The sequence below is a fragment of the Manduca sexta genome, chromosome 5 (genome assembly GCF_014839805.1).
Source record: "Manduca sexta isolate Smith_Timp_Sample1 chromosome 5, JHU_Msex_v1.0, whole genome shotgun sequence".
Lineage (NCBI taxonomy): Eukaryota > Metazoa > Arthropoda > Insecta > Lepidoptera > Sphingidae > Manduca > Manduca sexta.
The window spans coordinates 2,170,479-2,182,364 of record NC_051119.1 but is presented as its reverse complement, the minus strand read 5'-3'; the positions used below and the strand labels follow the sequence as shown (position 1 = coordinate 2,182,364).

At 38.9% G+C, this 11,886-nt stretch overlaps 2 non-coding genes across 2 annotated transcripts; one reads left to right on the top strand and one right to left on the bottom strand.

Annotated features, from left to right (window-relative positions):
* Positions 1-815: 815 nt before the first annotated feature.
* LOC115447392 lies at positions 816-5,198 on the top strand. The gene is made up of 6 exons (XR_005113295.1): positions 816-1,025; positions 1,156-1,468; positions 1,657-1,924; positions 2,703-2,889; positions 3,401-3,538; positions 5,102-5,198. It is a non-coding gene; the product is annotated as a chitin deacetylase 8 (transcript).
* Positions 5,199-7,971: 2,773 nt separating this feature from the next.
* LOC115447393 lies at positions 7,972-11,249 on the bottom strand. Its single transcript, XR_005113057.1, has 6 exons — positions 10,959-11,249; positions 10,006-10,318; positions 9,524-9,791; positions 9,054-9,239; positions 8,565-8,702; positions 7,972-8,216 (listed from the first exon to the last, which is right to left on the bottom strand). It is a non-coding gene; the product is annotated as a chitin deacetylase 8 (transcript).
* Between the last annotated feature and the right edge of the window lie 637 nt (positions 11,250-11,886).

The window sequence follows — 11,886 nt, the reverse complement described above, 5'->3', positions numbered from 1 at the left end:
ATTTTAACATTTTTGATAATTTTAGCTCATAAGTTAGTTCCATCGCCGACAGTGAATCGGCAACGAGTAGAACTAGGAATTATAAACGAGTTAGCGGCCGTCGAGAATCGAGCGTGTAGTTCCGAAGGATTTGTCTTTGAGTTATAGCGAGTGTACGAGGTGATTACTCGCATTGTAGACAATAACGCTTGGGAGTCCATCAGTTAGGATTTTGTCCAAGCTAGCATGACTGCGAGTTCTTTGATGGCTCTTGTCTCTGTGACAAACTTGTGGAGACGGAGAATTTGTTGGCAGTGTCCATAATCTGCTATCAACTATTTATATATATTATACCTTTTATTCACATGAGATCTTTATTTATGCTTCTCGAGTCGAGAAAATAGCCGATAGTATGTCGCTTCCTCATCGGCGGTGAGAGAAGTGTCAAACTAAATAGAAAATTAAATTAAAGAGCGTATTCTGTGAGAAATTTAGATGATCAGGTACCGTTAATTAAGTATCGTTTTGTTAAGGAACATATTAAAAGTTTGCATTTAATTAATAATTCAATTTCCATTAATAGCATATTGAAAAGTGGACTTTATTAGCATTCAGTGTATCTATTGTGTTGTTTTCGGCACATAAACTGAACATTGCTTTTCAGATGAATATCCAAGTCCATTCAACGGCTTTAACTTCAACAAACATACACTGAAAATTATATTAGCGATAATAAACAATAATTAAATATTATAATCCATAATAATCTTAATTATCTAATAATACCCAAAATAATACGTTGATGTACAAAGCATGAATATTGATGATAAAGTATATAAGGGTCGATTAGAATGACCAGAATTATTAATGAAAACTTCGTCATGAAGTGGTTTTTGCTGCTGTCTTTGGTGGTGGCTGTGGTGGCAGAGAAAGCTGGCGAGCTGCCCTCACCTGAGCCTTGTGATGAGGAGGCGTGCAAGCTGCCAGAGTGCAGATGCTCCTCCACTGAGATACCTGGAGGATTGGCTCCGAGGGACACTCCGCAGGTAGGCATAGTATAATATAAAAAAACGAAAAAATCTATTTTGTTTGAAGCGGTTCATTAAATTTTCATTTCCCACCCGAATGCCCAACCATCTCAGGAATCGTAAATAAGAAATCATATTTGTCCACCAGTTCGTCTCCGTGACGTTCGACGATGGCGTCAACGTTCTCAACATGTGGACCTATCGAGACGTGATCTTCAACCGTCGCAACTCCAACGGCTGTCCTGCCGGCACCACGTTCTACGTGAGCCACGAGTATACCAACTACCAGCTCATCAACGAGCTGTACAACCGCGGGTACGAGATCGCGCTCCACTCCATCTCACACCGTGTGCCGCAGAGCTGGTGGTCCATCGCCAGCCTCGAAGACATTAGGAAGGAGATCGGCGAGCAGAAGGGACAGATAGCTCATTTCGCTAACATCCCTGCAGATCAAATTAAAGGTGAGCCATGTATTGTGTTGCATTATTATTTTACATAGTCTAAAAATGCTCGAAGGCGATAAAGTATTATGCGAACATTATCAAATGCATAATTATTATACAAACGAGAATCGCATCCAAAGTTTACAACCACTACACCAATTAGTGGTAATATGATTATTTAATGTATGTCTACTATCTCTTTCTAGGTGTCCGCCTTCCGTTCCTACAGATGACTGGAAACACAAGCTTCCAAATGATGAAAGAGTTTGACTTGATGTACGATCACTCCTGGCCTACGGCGGCCTACAGAGCCCCTGGTCTCTGGCCCTACACTCTGCACTACGAATCTACCCAGGAATGCTTTATACCGCCTTGTCCCACCGCTTCCATCCCCGGACCTTGGGTGCTGCCCATGATCACTTGGGCTGATCCTAGAGGTTTCCCGTGCGCTATGGTTGATGCTTGTTCCTACTTGTAAGTATTTTTCTTAATATCCTATTGATAATTGCTATTCTATATATCCTTCCTCGATGCTTCGTGTTGGGTATTCATAAACTATTAATTGAAGGGAATTAAAGCTTAGAGTAAGAGCATAGAAAATGTACGTAGGAACTAGGAACTTATGTCCTGATGGCGTTAAAAGAACGTCAGCACATTATAGACATTGTGGTCAAAGTCTATTGAATCTGGTATCGCTCGTTGTAAAAGTTTATATTTAAGGTCAATAATGTTTCTATTTCATGAAATTTCTCTATTTGCTACGGAAAGAAATAGATAATCTATATTATATTTCAACTTAACTCTATTTTTCTATATAATTTTGATGAGATATACATAGTTTACCCACATAAATATTACCTACAGCAGTTAATTAATAGGACAAAAACTATATGTCAATCTAAACATGATCTATCTGTGTCCCGAATAGTTTCCGAATTCGTTCAGCGATTTCTGAGTTTACTTATAAAATAGTGTAACATACAATTATAAGAACCACTGAACCTTCGAATATCAGATATCCTGACATTGTTAGTAAAGGCCAGGTCAAAAAGTACCCCGGAACCGGCGGGAATGCATGAAAAGATTAATGAAGGGTGGAGGGGAGCAAGAGAAGTGTGCCAGTATCATGCAAAGTGGCAATCCATTGTCTGTGCCTACCCCTATGGGATAGAAGCGTGATACTATGTGTGTATGTATGTACAAACATCCATACGTTTTCACAAATATATTAACATGTAAATATATTTGCCAGCCCCGACCGTGAGGACGAGAACGCGTGGTTCACCTTCATAATGCAGAACTTCGAGCGGCACTACTTCGGGAACCGCGCGCCCTTCGGCTTCTACGTGCACGAGGGCTACATCAGGGCCTACCCTGCCGTACAAAGGGCATTCGTACGATTCCTGGACACCATCAACAATCTTAACGATGTCTTCATGGTAAGATTTTTTAAACAATATAAGTTAACGCAACCTATTTAGGAATAGAACAAACTGCCGAGACGATACTCCGCAGGTTCAAAACCTAAACACACATGGAATTATTTAACAATTATCGTTCGCTTTATCGGTGTAGGTAAACATGGGCGGGAAACCATATTTAAGTGAAGTCTGTCAATCCCAACTAAGCCAGCGTGGTGGAGTAATGCCTAAACCCTCTCAGTAGTAGAGGAGGCAAGTGCTCAGCAATGAGACTGTATTATTATTATAAGAGTTACTCATAAGTTATAGAAGGCAAACGCTAGACCGTAAACATGGTGCCTTATGAATCTATTTCTAAAGTTTAAGAAATGCAAATTCGATGGTTTACATATAATAATAGCTAGGAAGAGCAGTATTACATTAGATTGGTATAGCCTAAGTCGAGCCAAGGTGTCAAATGCACTTGAAGTTTGAGATGTTGGATTTCTAAAAGTTTTTTCTCATTATTTAATAACTAATATCTCTCCAGGTGAATGCTGTTGATATTATTGAGTGGGTGAAGAACCCCGTGCCAGTGAACGAGTACAGATCAAGACCCTGCAAGACTGTGCCTTCCACCATTTGTATGGCGAGGAACTGTGGACCTCTCGTAGCAGCTCATAATCAGGTACGTTCATAGTATTTCTTTTGGTTGGTAGGGAAAATGACAATGGCTATCTGATGTTAAGCAAACTATTGCTCATGTATTGCATTGTACCTTAAACCGAAAAAAGGTGTATTCTTCACGTATGCTATTAATAGCATTTGGGACAAGTTAATATGAAAAAAAATTGTTTATGTCCTGTGTTAAAAGTTGTGAAGACAACTTTTGATAAATGCTACTCGTCACTTAAATGTATAAGCCGACCTAGTACAAAAGGCGCTTCTAATCTATGCTCCCAAATAAGTACAAAGACAATAAGCTGGCAAACGACACATGAAGATGATTTGTAGAATACCATTTGGCTACGGCCCAAGGAGATGAACAGAGAAGAAAGTAATAGTTGTTCACATCTTTGAAAATTCTGTATGAATCTAGAAGAAAAATGTTATGTCACGTGTAGGCTTTCTAAGGGTTATATTAATAAATACTTTGAGTAAAATCTCAAATAGAAATTTAAATTGAACTATTTGATAATCGAAGCTTAAGCTGGCACTTAAGTCTTGTTCGTTCCTGAGTCAACGTTATTAAATAAACAAAACTCAGATACCAAAATTTGTTATACATTAAGGATACCATTTTAAGCTGATGTTAATATGGGTTTATTACGTCACAATGAGGTAAACGAGTTCTTGAGTGGAGACCATGACTACGGCAAACGTAGTGTAGGACGCGCTCCAGCTAGGTGGAGTAACGATCTGCGAAAGATCGCTGGTAAGAACTTGATGCGATAGGCCGAAGACAGGGGTAAGGTGGCGTATATTAGAGGGAGGCCTATATCTAGCAGTGGACAAAGATATATGCGGATGATGATGATTACGTCACGACAATTTTAAGATCTTAACTTTGATTTGAGAGCGTCTCGGCTGATATCACAGTTCAGAGCGAAACTTAGTTGCCTTGATTATGCGGCTGTATTGGACAGTATTTACCCCCGAATGAGTTAAGCTATTCGTGCAGTATCAATATTGTGATCATGATTGTATAATCCATGTAATTACTGATATATGATAATTGGGTTGTTCTGCTCAGTATCAGCCCGGAGTTTGAAATTTGAGCTCGATATGGTGATGGGCTCGCCCCTATCACATCATGGGACGAAACACACTTGGCGAAAACTGGGTGCCCTGGTTGCACCTCTGCATACTCCTTCGGGATAAATACATGATTATGTGTGTAATTACTGGATGTGTTATTTTGTGGTATGCAACGGTGGCGTAGTTTTATGACGTGCGCAGTACGACACCGCTCTAAGGTATTGTGTTCGAATATCCAGTGTGAAAGTGATATTTTTCTGCTTAGTATCAGTCCATAGTCTTGAATTTATACCCGGCATGGGAATATGCTAGCCCATTATCACATCATATAATAGAACACATTTGGAAAAAACTGGGGTCTCTAGTGACTCCGCCTACCCCTGTCGAATTAAGGCCGGAATTGTGTTCTTTTTGTTATTACAGAACATTCTGGAACTTCCTTACAGTGATGGTAGTTTTATTTTATGCATTATTATTATCTTTTTTTTTACAGATAACCCACTGGATTCCGGTTTGCAATGTCTGCCCTGCCAACTACCCTGGGTGGGTAACCCATTAGGCCGTTAATATAACAATTAAAAGTTTTCCAAGTGTAAGGTTTGTTTTATTTTTCTAATGATTTAATCAATATCCTCAATATATGATTATTAATACTTACATAATTAATAATTATACGCATTTGTGTTTCTCGATTGGGTGTGGAAGGGTGGCGAGGTCCGTTTTTTGATATGTAGACCCCAACCTTCGATAATGTAACGTTTGTTTCAAATGATCTAACATTCATGCCAAGTTGTTAAAATACTACATTTGTGCACATCTCCACCCGTGTGACAGAGTTCTTCTGGTTCATAAAGGAGCTAATGTCCTTCCCAGGGTCTTAAACTGTCTCTATACCAAATTTAATTGAAATCAGTTCAGTGGGTCTGTGAAACCGTAACAAACAGACACGGTTACGTTTACATTTATAATATAGAAACTTTATCCAGATACGTTACTAAGTGCTCTGTGGATCGGGGGCACCTAAAGAATTCCACCACGGTATCTCCTGCCTGTCGTAAAAGGCGACTAAATGGGGCTTTAAGGGGTCACAGGGCTAACAGGGACGGTGTTAACTCATCTACTCCAATGAGGCGGACAACAACGCGAGTATGTGTCCTCCCGCTGTCCTAAACGTCAAAAGTGTCTTTTGGAATTCCGGGGCTCCGTTAACCGCTTACCAAATGAGCCGAGCCGTATCTCTGTGGCAGGATACCCCGCGGCGTCTCTTGAGCGTTGATCAAGCCACTGCGGGTTTGGTCGGTGTGCCGGCTTCAGTGTTAGTAGTGTTAGGGACTCGGCTCACTGCTCGCTCGGACGATGCTTTACCTCCGACTGCAGACATTGGGGCGTAAGACCTGTAAAATCTTCATAGTCGTTCCACTTACCCCTATAGTGGCGGCAGGGATAAAACATTTTTATCGCGAGAGAAATATGATGAAATTATCACATAAAGTACCTTTTATAATAATCAGTTTTATGTATAAAATGCCAAAAAAAATTTGAGACTCCTTGCAACACAACAAAAACCTTTCCGATATTCGCTGAACGCACCCTATATATACACGGCAGAGTGACGCCACTGCACCTGATGGTAAGTGGAGTGGGTCCAATAGAATGTCGAATGACCAAAGACGATTACCCTCGGCAGTCGACACAATGAAGCCGGCCTGTTGGAACCGGATATACACAGGCTGATCCTAGAACGCGATACACTTACGTGGGCCACTACGACGGGTTTTAACATCTTGTGTACAGCGGTTGCTATCTGGGCGGATATAAAATATATCCTACATAAAATAGTTCTATATCATTTTTGGGCCGAAAAAATCTCTATTCGTAAAGTGGTTTTTTCTAAAAACTTCTGTGCATAATGACATTAAAAAAAGTGTAAAATTTTGCTTGGTTTACAAGGATTTTATTTTTCATCGACTGTTTTGAACTATATGGCAAGACGAGGAAGTCTCTTAACTTACTGTAAGCGACACAATCCCCATAAGTAGCAACTCCACCCAAATTTTGAATATCAAAGACTTACGTGGTATTTCATTCGTCATAGTAAGATATTGGCTGTTATAGATACTATCATTATTAAACATGTAAAAAACACCGCTGAACCCGTTGTGTCTGTGCATTGAAAGTAATTAAAAAAATGGCGACGAAAAAAGAGTAATAGGACATAATCAGCGAATAATTGTGTTATCCTCTGTCTGTTTTACTAATTGACTGATATTTATATAGTTTTCATAGATGGACAGAGTATAATTGGGAGTATAATACACGTTTGTTTTATTAAAATCGGATATCGGAAAAAGTTTACGTTTTAAGTTATTTGCAATTTTATTTGAATCATTTCAGGCTCAGGTAGATCTAAATCCATGCAGACATAGTTGTGGGCACTGCTTGTATGCTATAATTCTGCTTAAGGTCGTACGTCACACAAATTGGGTTTTAGATCAAAATCATTGCCACTATCACGACCTACTTTATTATCATTGTCAAATTATATTTTAATCAAAGCCGATGCGTTATCAACATTCAAATCATTATTAATTGGCATGATTTTCATCATTTCGGCTACTTTATTAGCTTGATTCTCAGTATTGATAAGGATGACGTATATGATTCGATATCTAGAAAGGTATGGATATTAGTATAAACGGTTAATGACAACTGAAGTATCATAACGCGTTCTGACGAGTCCTTTTTCCTTCCTACAATAAGAGATATTGAATGAGATCCCAAAACTTCTATTATTTCTATGTCAGTCCTTTTTTTCACATGTTTTATGTTTGTTAGCCTGCAAAGGGCCGGTTTATACAAACCGGACTCATGGGTGAGCACTTTAGGCGCCGGCAACCCTTAAAAATTGAGCGACCATGCTGAGGACTACCCACTTACGGGTTATGAACCTCAGCTCAGGACGGTCACTGGAAAGGATGAGATATCAACGATGAGGAGATGTCAGTCCGAATACTAAAACTACTGTACTAGAACTATACTGCTAGACCGCATGTTTTTTTTAGTTTACACTGTTTCCATGCCTATAGACCTCTTAACTGTTGTACTTTAAGGAACCTATTTTGACAATCGAACAATTATTAATCAATAAGAACTGATAAAAAATTGTTTATTTCAATCGTCTCAATGCTCTAGTGTAGCGTGTGTGATGAAGAGAAGAAGAGAATAGGATAAGAAAGAAAGCTGAGAAGAAAGGAAGAGTAGAAGAGAAGAATTGAGGAGATGCAGTAAAAACAAGAGAAAATAAAAAGACGACGTAGGTAAGTTCATGAAAATCCTAGTCTACGAAAAGAAATAAACAATAACAAAGTATTACAGATTTATTTATTAAAAACAATACAGAAATAGTAATAAATCTCAATTATTAACTTTTGTCTGTAATGAGTCTTGTTGCAGTCTCATTAACGATGACTATATCTTCAACTTCGATATAAAACTTATTATTAAAGATGTTATATTAATGTCTAGTGACTATATTAACGTCCGAGTGGATTTCCCACCCAAGGGTAGTTGGCAGGACAGACATTGCAGATCGGTATCCAGTAGCTCATCTGGAAAATAATAACTACATTAAAAATATATAGTTTAAAAACGAAGCACGCGTTTGAAATCAGATGCGACGATAAAATTTATCTAGAAATACCTTTTTTATTTTTTGAGACGTCATTGAACATTATGATACGGGTTTAAGAACTAGCAAGCCGACGATTCTACGCTTGAGATTTCGTAAAAAGGCATAGTTCGATACAATAGTACATCCAGTCTTGTTCATTGCAATATTCAAAGAGAATGCATTAGATTATTACAGGATAGTTTCTGCTTTGTATTTATTGATATGTATAAAGTAATACCTACAAAATTTTACATAAGAATCCACCTATAATTAATTGTCGAGATACCTGGTTGTGCTGTCCGATTAAAGGACCGCAACTACTCGCCGGGCAGAAGGAAGGCGTGACGCTCTTACATGGTCTCGCTCTGTATTCGTTCACTGGCACTGGGTTCTTCACCCATTCAACGATATCGACAGCATTCGCCTGGTGGAAAGATGTAGTGAGTAGAAAGATAGTCGACTAATATAATATCAGTCCTGTATTATATACTGCCCACTGTTCATCATGGGCCTCTTCTACTTCTGACAGTTTGGGCCTTAGTCTACTACGCTGGATTAGTACGAGTTGGAAGACTTCACATACTTAGGCTCCTATAAAAATTCTAAGTATTTTGGTTTCCTCACAATGCTTTCCTTCACTGTTAAAGCGAATGATAATTCATAAACAATAGACAGTCATAACTTCAGAAAGTCAGAGGTGGCTTGAATTTTGAACCTGTGGATCTTTGCTCGACAGTCCGTTCTATATCAATATGTTAGAAATAAAGGGATTTACCATAAATACATCGTTGAGATGGTTAATGACGTTCAGGAATCGCGCTAGTGCCCTTTCGACAGCCGGATAGGCCTGATGTAGCCCTCGTGCACGTAGAAGCCGAAGGGCGCGCGGTTCCCGAAGTAGTGCCGCTCGAAGTTCTGCATTATGAACGCGAACCACGCGTTCTCGTCCTCACGATCGGGGCTGGCAGGATTCATATTATATTAGTATATCATAATCAGAAAAAATACTGGTGGTACATCCTGGTTTGTTCCGTAAAACGTAACAAATTTTCTAGGGATGAATTAGAATGTTCCTAGACGCGCTTGCAATTCATAGTAGTAAACATAATAAGTTCTCGTAAAGATCTAAATTAACAAGACGGAATTGTCATGACCACTTAGTTATATATAAGGTATAGCTCATTATGATGCAATGAGAAATCAAAATATTTATAGGCTAGTAAAACACCTGACAAATATACTTACAAGCTAGTGCAAGCGTCCACCATAGAACATGGGAATCCATTGGGATCAATCCAGGTTATCATGGGGAACACCCAGGGTCCGGGGATGGAAGCGGTAGGGCAAGGAGGTGCGAAGCAATCCTGGGTAGATTCATGGTGCAGAGTGTAGGGCCAGAGACCAGGGTCCCTAAGGGACGCGGTGGGCCAGGAGTGGTCGTAGAGAAGCTCGTACTCTTTCATTACTTGGAAACTCGTATTTCCACTCATTTGCAGGAAGGGAAGACGGACACCTATAAAGAGATAATGTTTATACATGACATGAATAAACCCAGTTATAGTCGTAGGTTTTTACTACCCCATTAGTTTTTGAGTTTTATCTCATAAGAGAGGTAAAGTAAAATCCGATTAAACTTGAAGACCGTGGAAGCTTTTTAAACGTAGGTTTTCGTAGATAAAATGATCGTTAAGTAAAGTTAAAATAAAATAATCTAATATACAACTTACCTTTAATTTGATTTGCAGGGATGTTAGCGAAGTGAGCCATCTGTTCCTTCTGATCGCCAATATCCTGCCTGAGCTCCTCGAGGCTGGCGGTGGCCCACCAGGTCTGCGGCACACGGTGTGAGATGGAGTGGAGCGCGATCTCGTACCCGCGGTTGTACAGCTCGTTGATGAGCTGGTAGTTGGTATACTCGTGGCTCACGTAGAACGTGGTGCCGGCAGGACAGCCGTTGGAGTTGCGACGGTTGAAGATCAGTCTTCGATAGGTCTCCATGTTGAGAATGTTGACGCTATCGTCGAAGGTTAGGGAGACAAACTGGTGGAAAATATAGGTTCAGTAAAAATCGAAATCATCTCAATGTTAGGACTTAACGATCGTTAATTTTATGGGACTACGGTCCCAAGAAATTTATCTGACGATAGAAGTCTAGCTTTTTTATGAATAGTTGAATTATTTCTAAAATCGGCATTGTGAACCAAAAATGTCATGTGGCATTGTTACTAATATACGGTAATTGCCTTAAATATGTATGTATAAAATATATTAATGTCCGAAATATCTTGATAGGAAATGTTATCATAATTATATTGCACTGGAATTTGACTCAAGAATTTGAATAATCCGTGATCGTTGTAATACTTCATGATACTATTTCTATAAACAAATTTACATCAGTTCATTGGAAGTTCCAAATACTTAAGGAATTAATTTCAAAATTTAAGAACTCCGGTACAGTACTGTACTGTCGAATGTGATGTTTGTGGTTTCCTCTACAAACATCACTATCGACAGAAAGTAATTTTTTTACATTACCAATTATTTAAAATAGATTCTAATGTACAAGGGAAACTTAAAGATATGTTTGATAAAATCTTGTCCACGGATTGACCAGCGATGTACCACAAAAAATGTTCAGTGACAGCTTGCTCTAAAGTTTATGCTGTGATGTTCTCACCTGAGGAGTGTTCCTTGGGGACAATCCTCCAGGGATGTCAGTGGTGGAGCACCTACATTCCGGCAGCTTGCACGCCTCCACATCACAAGGCTCAGCTGAGGGCAGCTCGCCAGCTTCCTCAGCCACTACAGCCACAACTAAGCTCACTAGTATGAACCACTTCATTGTCTCGTGTTCCAAATACTGGATCCTGACCATCCATTATATAGAGGGCTTTATCGTTATTCGTTCTATTATCTAAATGCACTGGTGTTATGACTTAGATTTTGGAAATTTCTAGATAAGATGTTATTATAATATTAAGATTTTAAAATAATAGCTGAAAATTATAATGATACCGACTGTCAAAGCTAGCCTAGGGACATGCCTATTTTTATAAAACTAGTTAAATGCATTGTAAGGTTAGTGGTAGGTCTTGCGTCTGCAAGAGCCTAGCTCGGTAGATGCGGGGTAACATCGTATAAATCGTATAACAAGCTATTGTTTTATAATTTTTGTGTTCTGGAAACATTTCCTGTGAGTCTTGCTTGTTACGTACATCCCGCTAGTTGACGTGAGTGATTCCGATAAGTATTATGAGATAACGGTACCGATAAACACAATACATTTATATCGCCGTTTTCTTGAAGATCCGGACTAACTCTATGCATGAATCTGTTTACTGTTTTAATTGATTTTCGACCTATATGGTATCTTAAGGTAAAAAATCTTTAAGCTTTATTTAAATTGTCGAAACATGTCTATGCGCTGAACTCGATGTTTACACCAAAATTATTTATTGTTGAAGAACGGATTAAAATCATTCGATCTTGCATTTGCAAATCATGCAAGTTTTTGTAATGTTTATACACGACGTGTCAAATAATTACTTGTTTCGTTTTTAGGCTGTGGTAAGTACCAAATTTTGTTGATTTATATGTGTATGTAC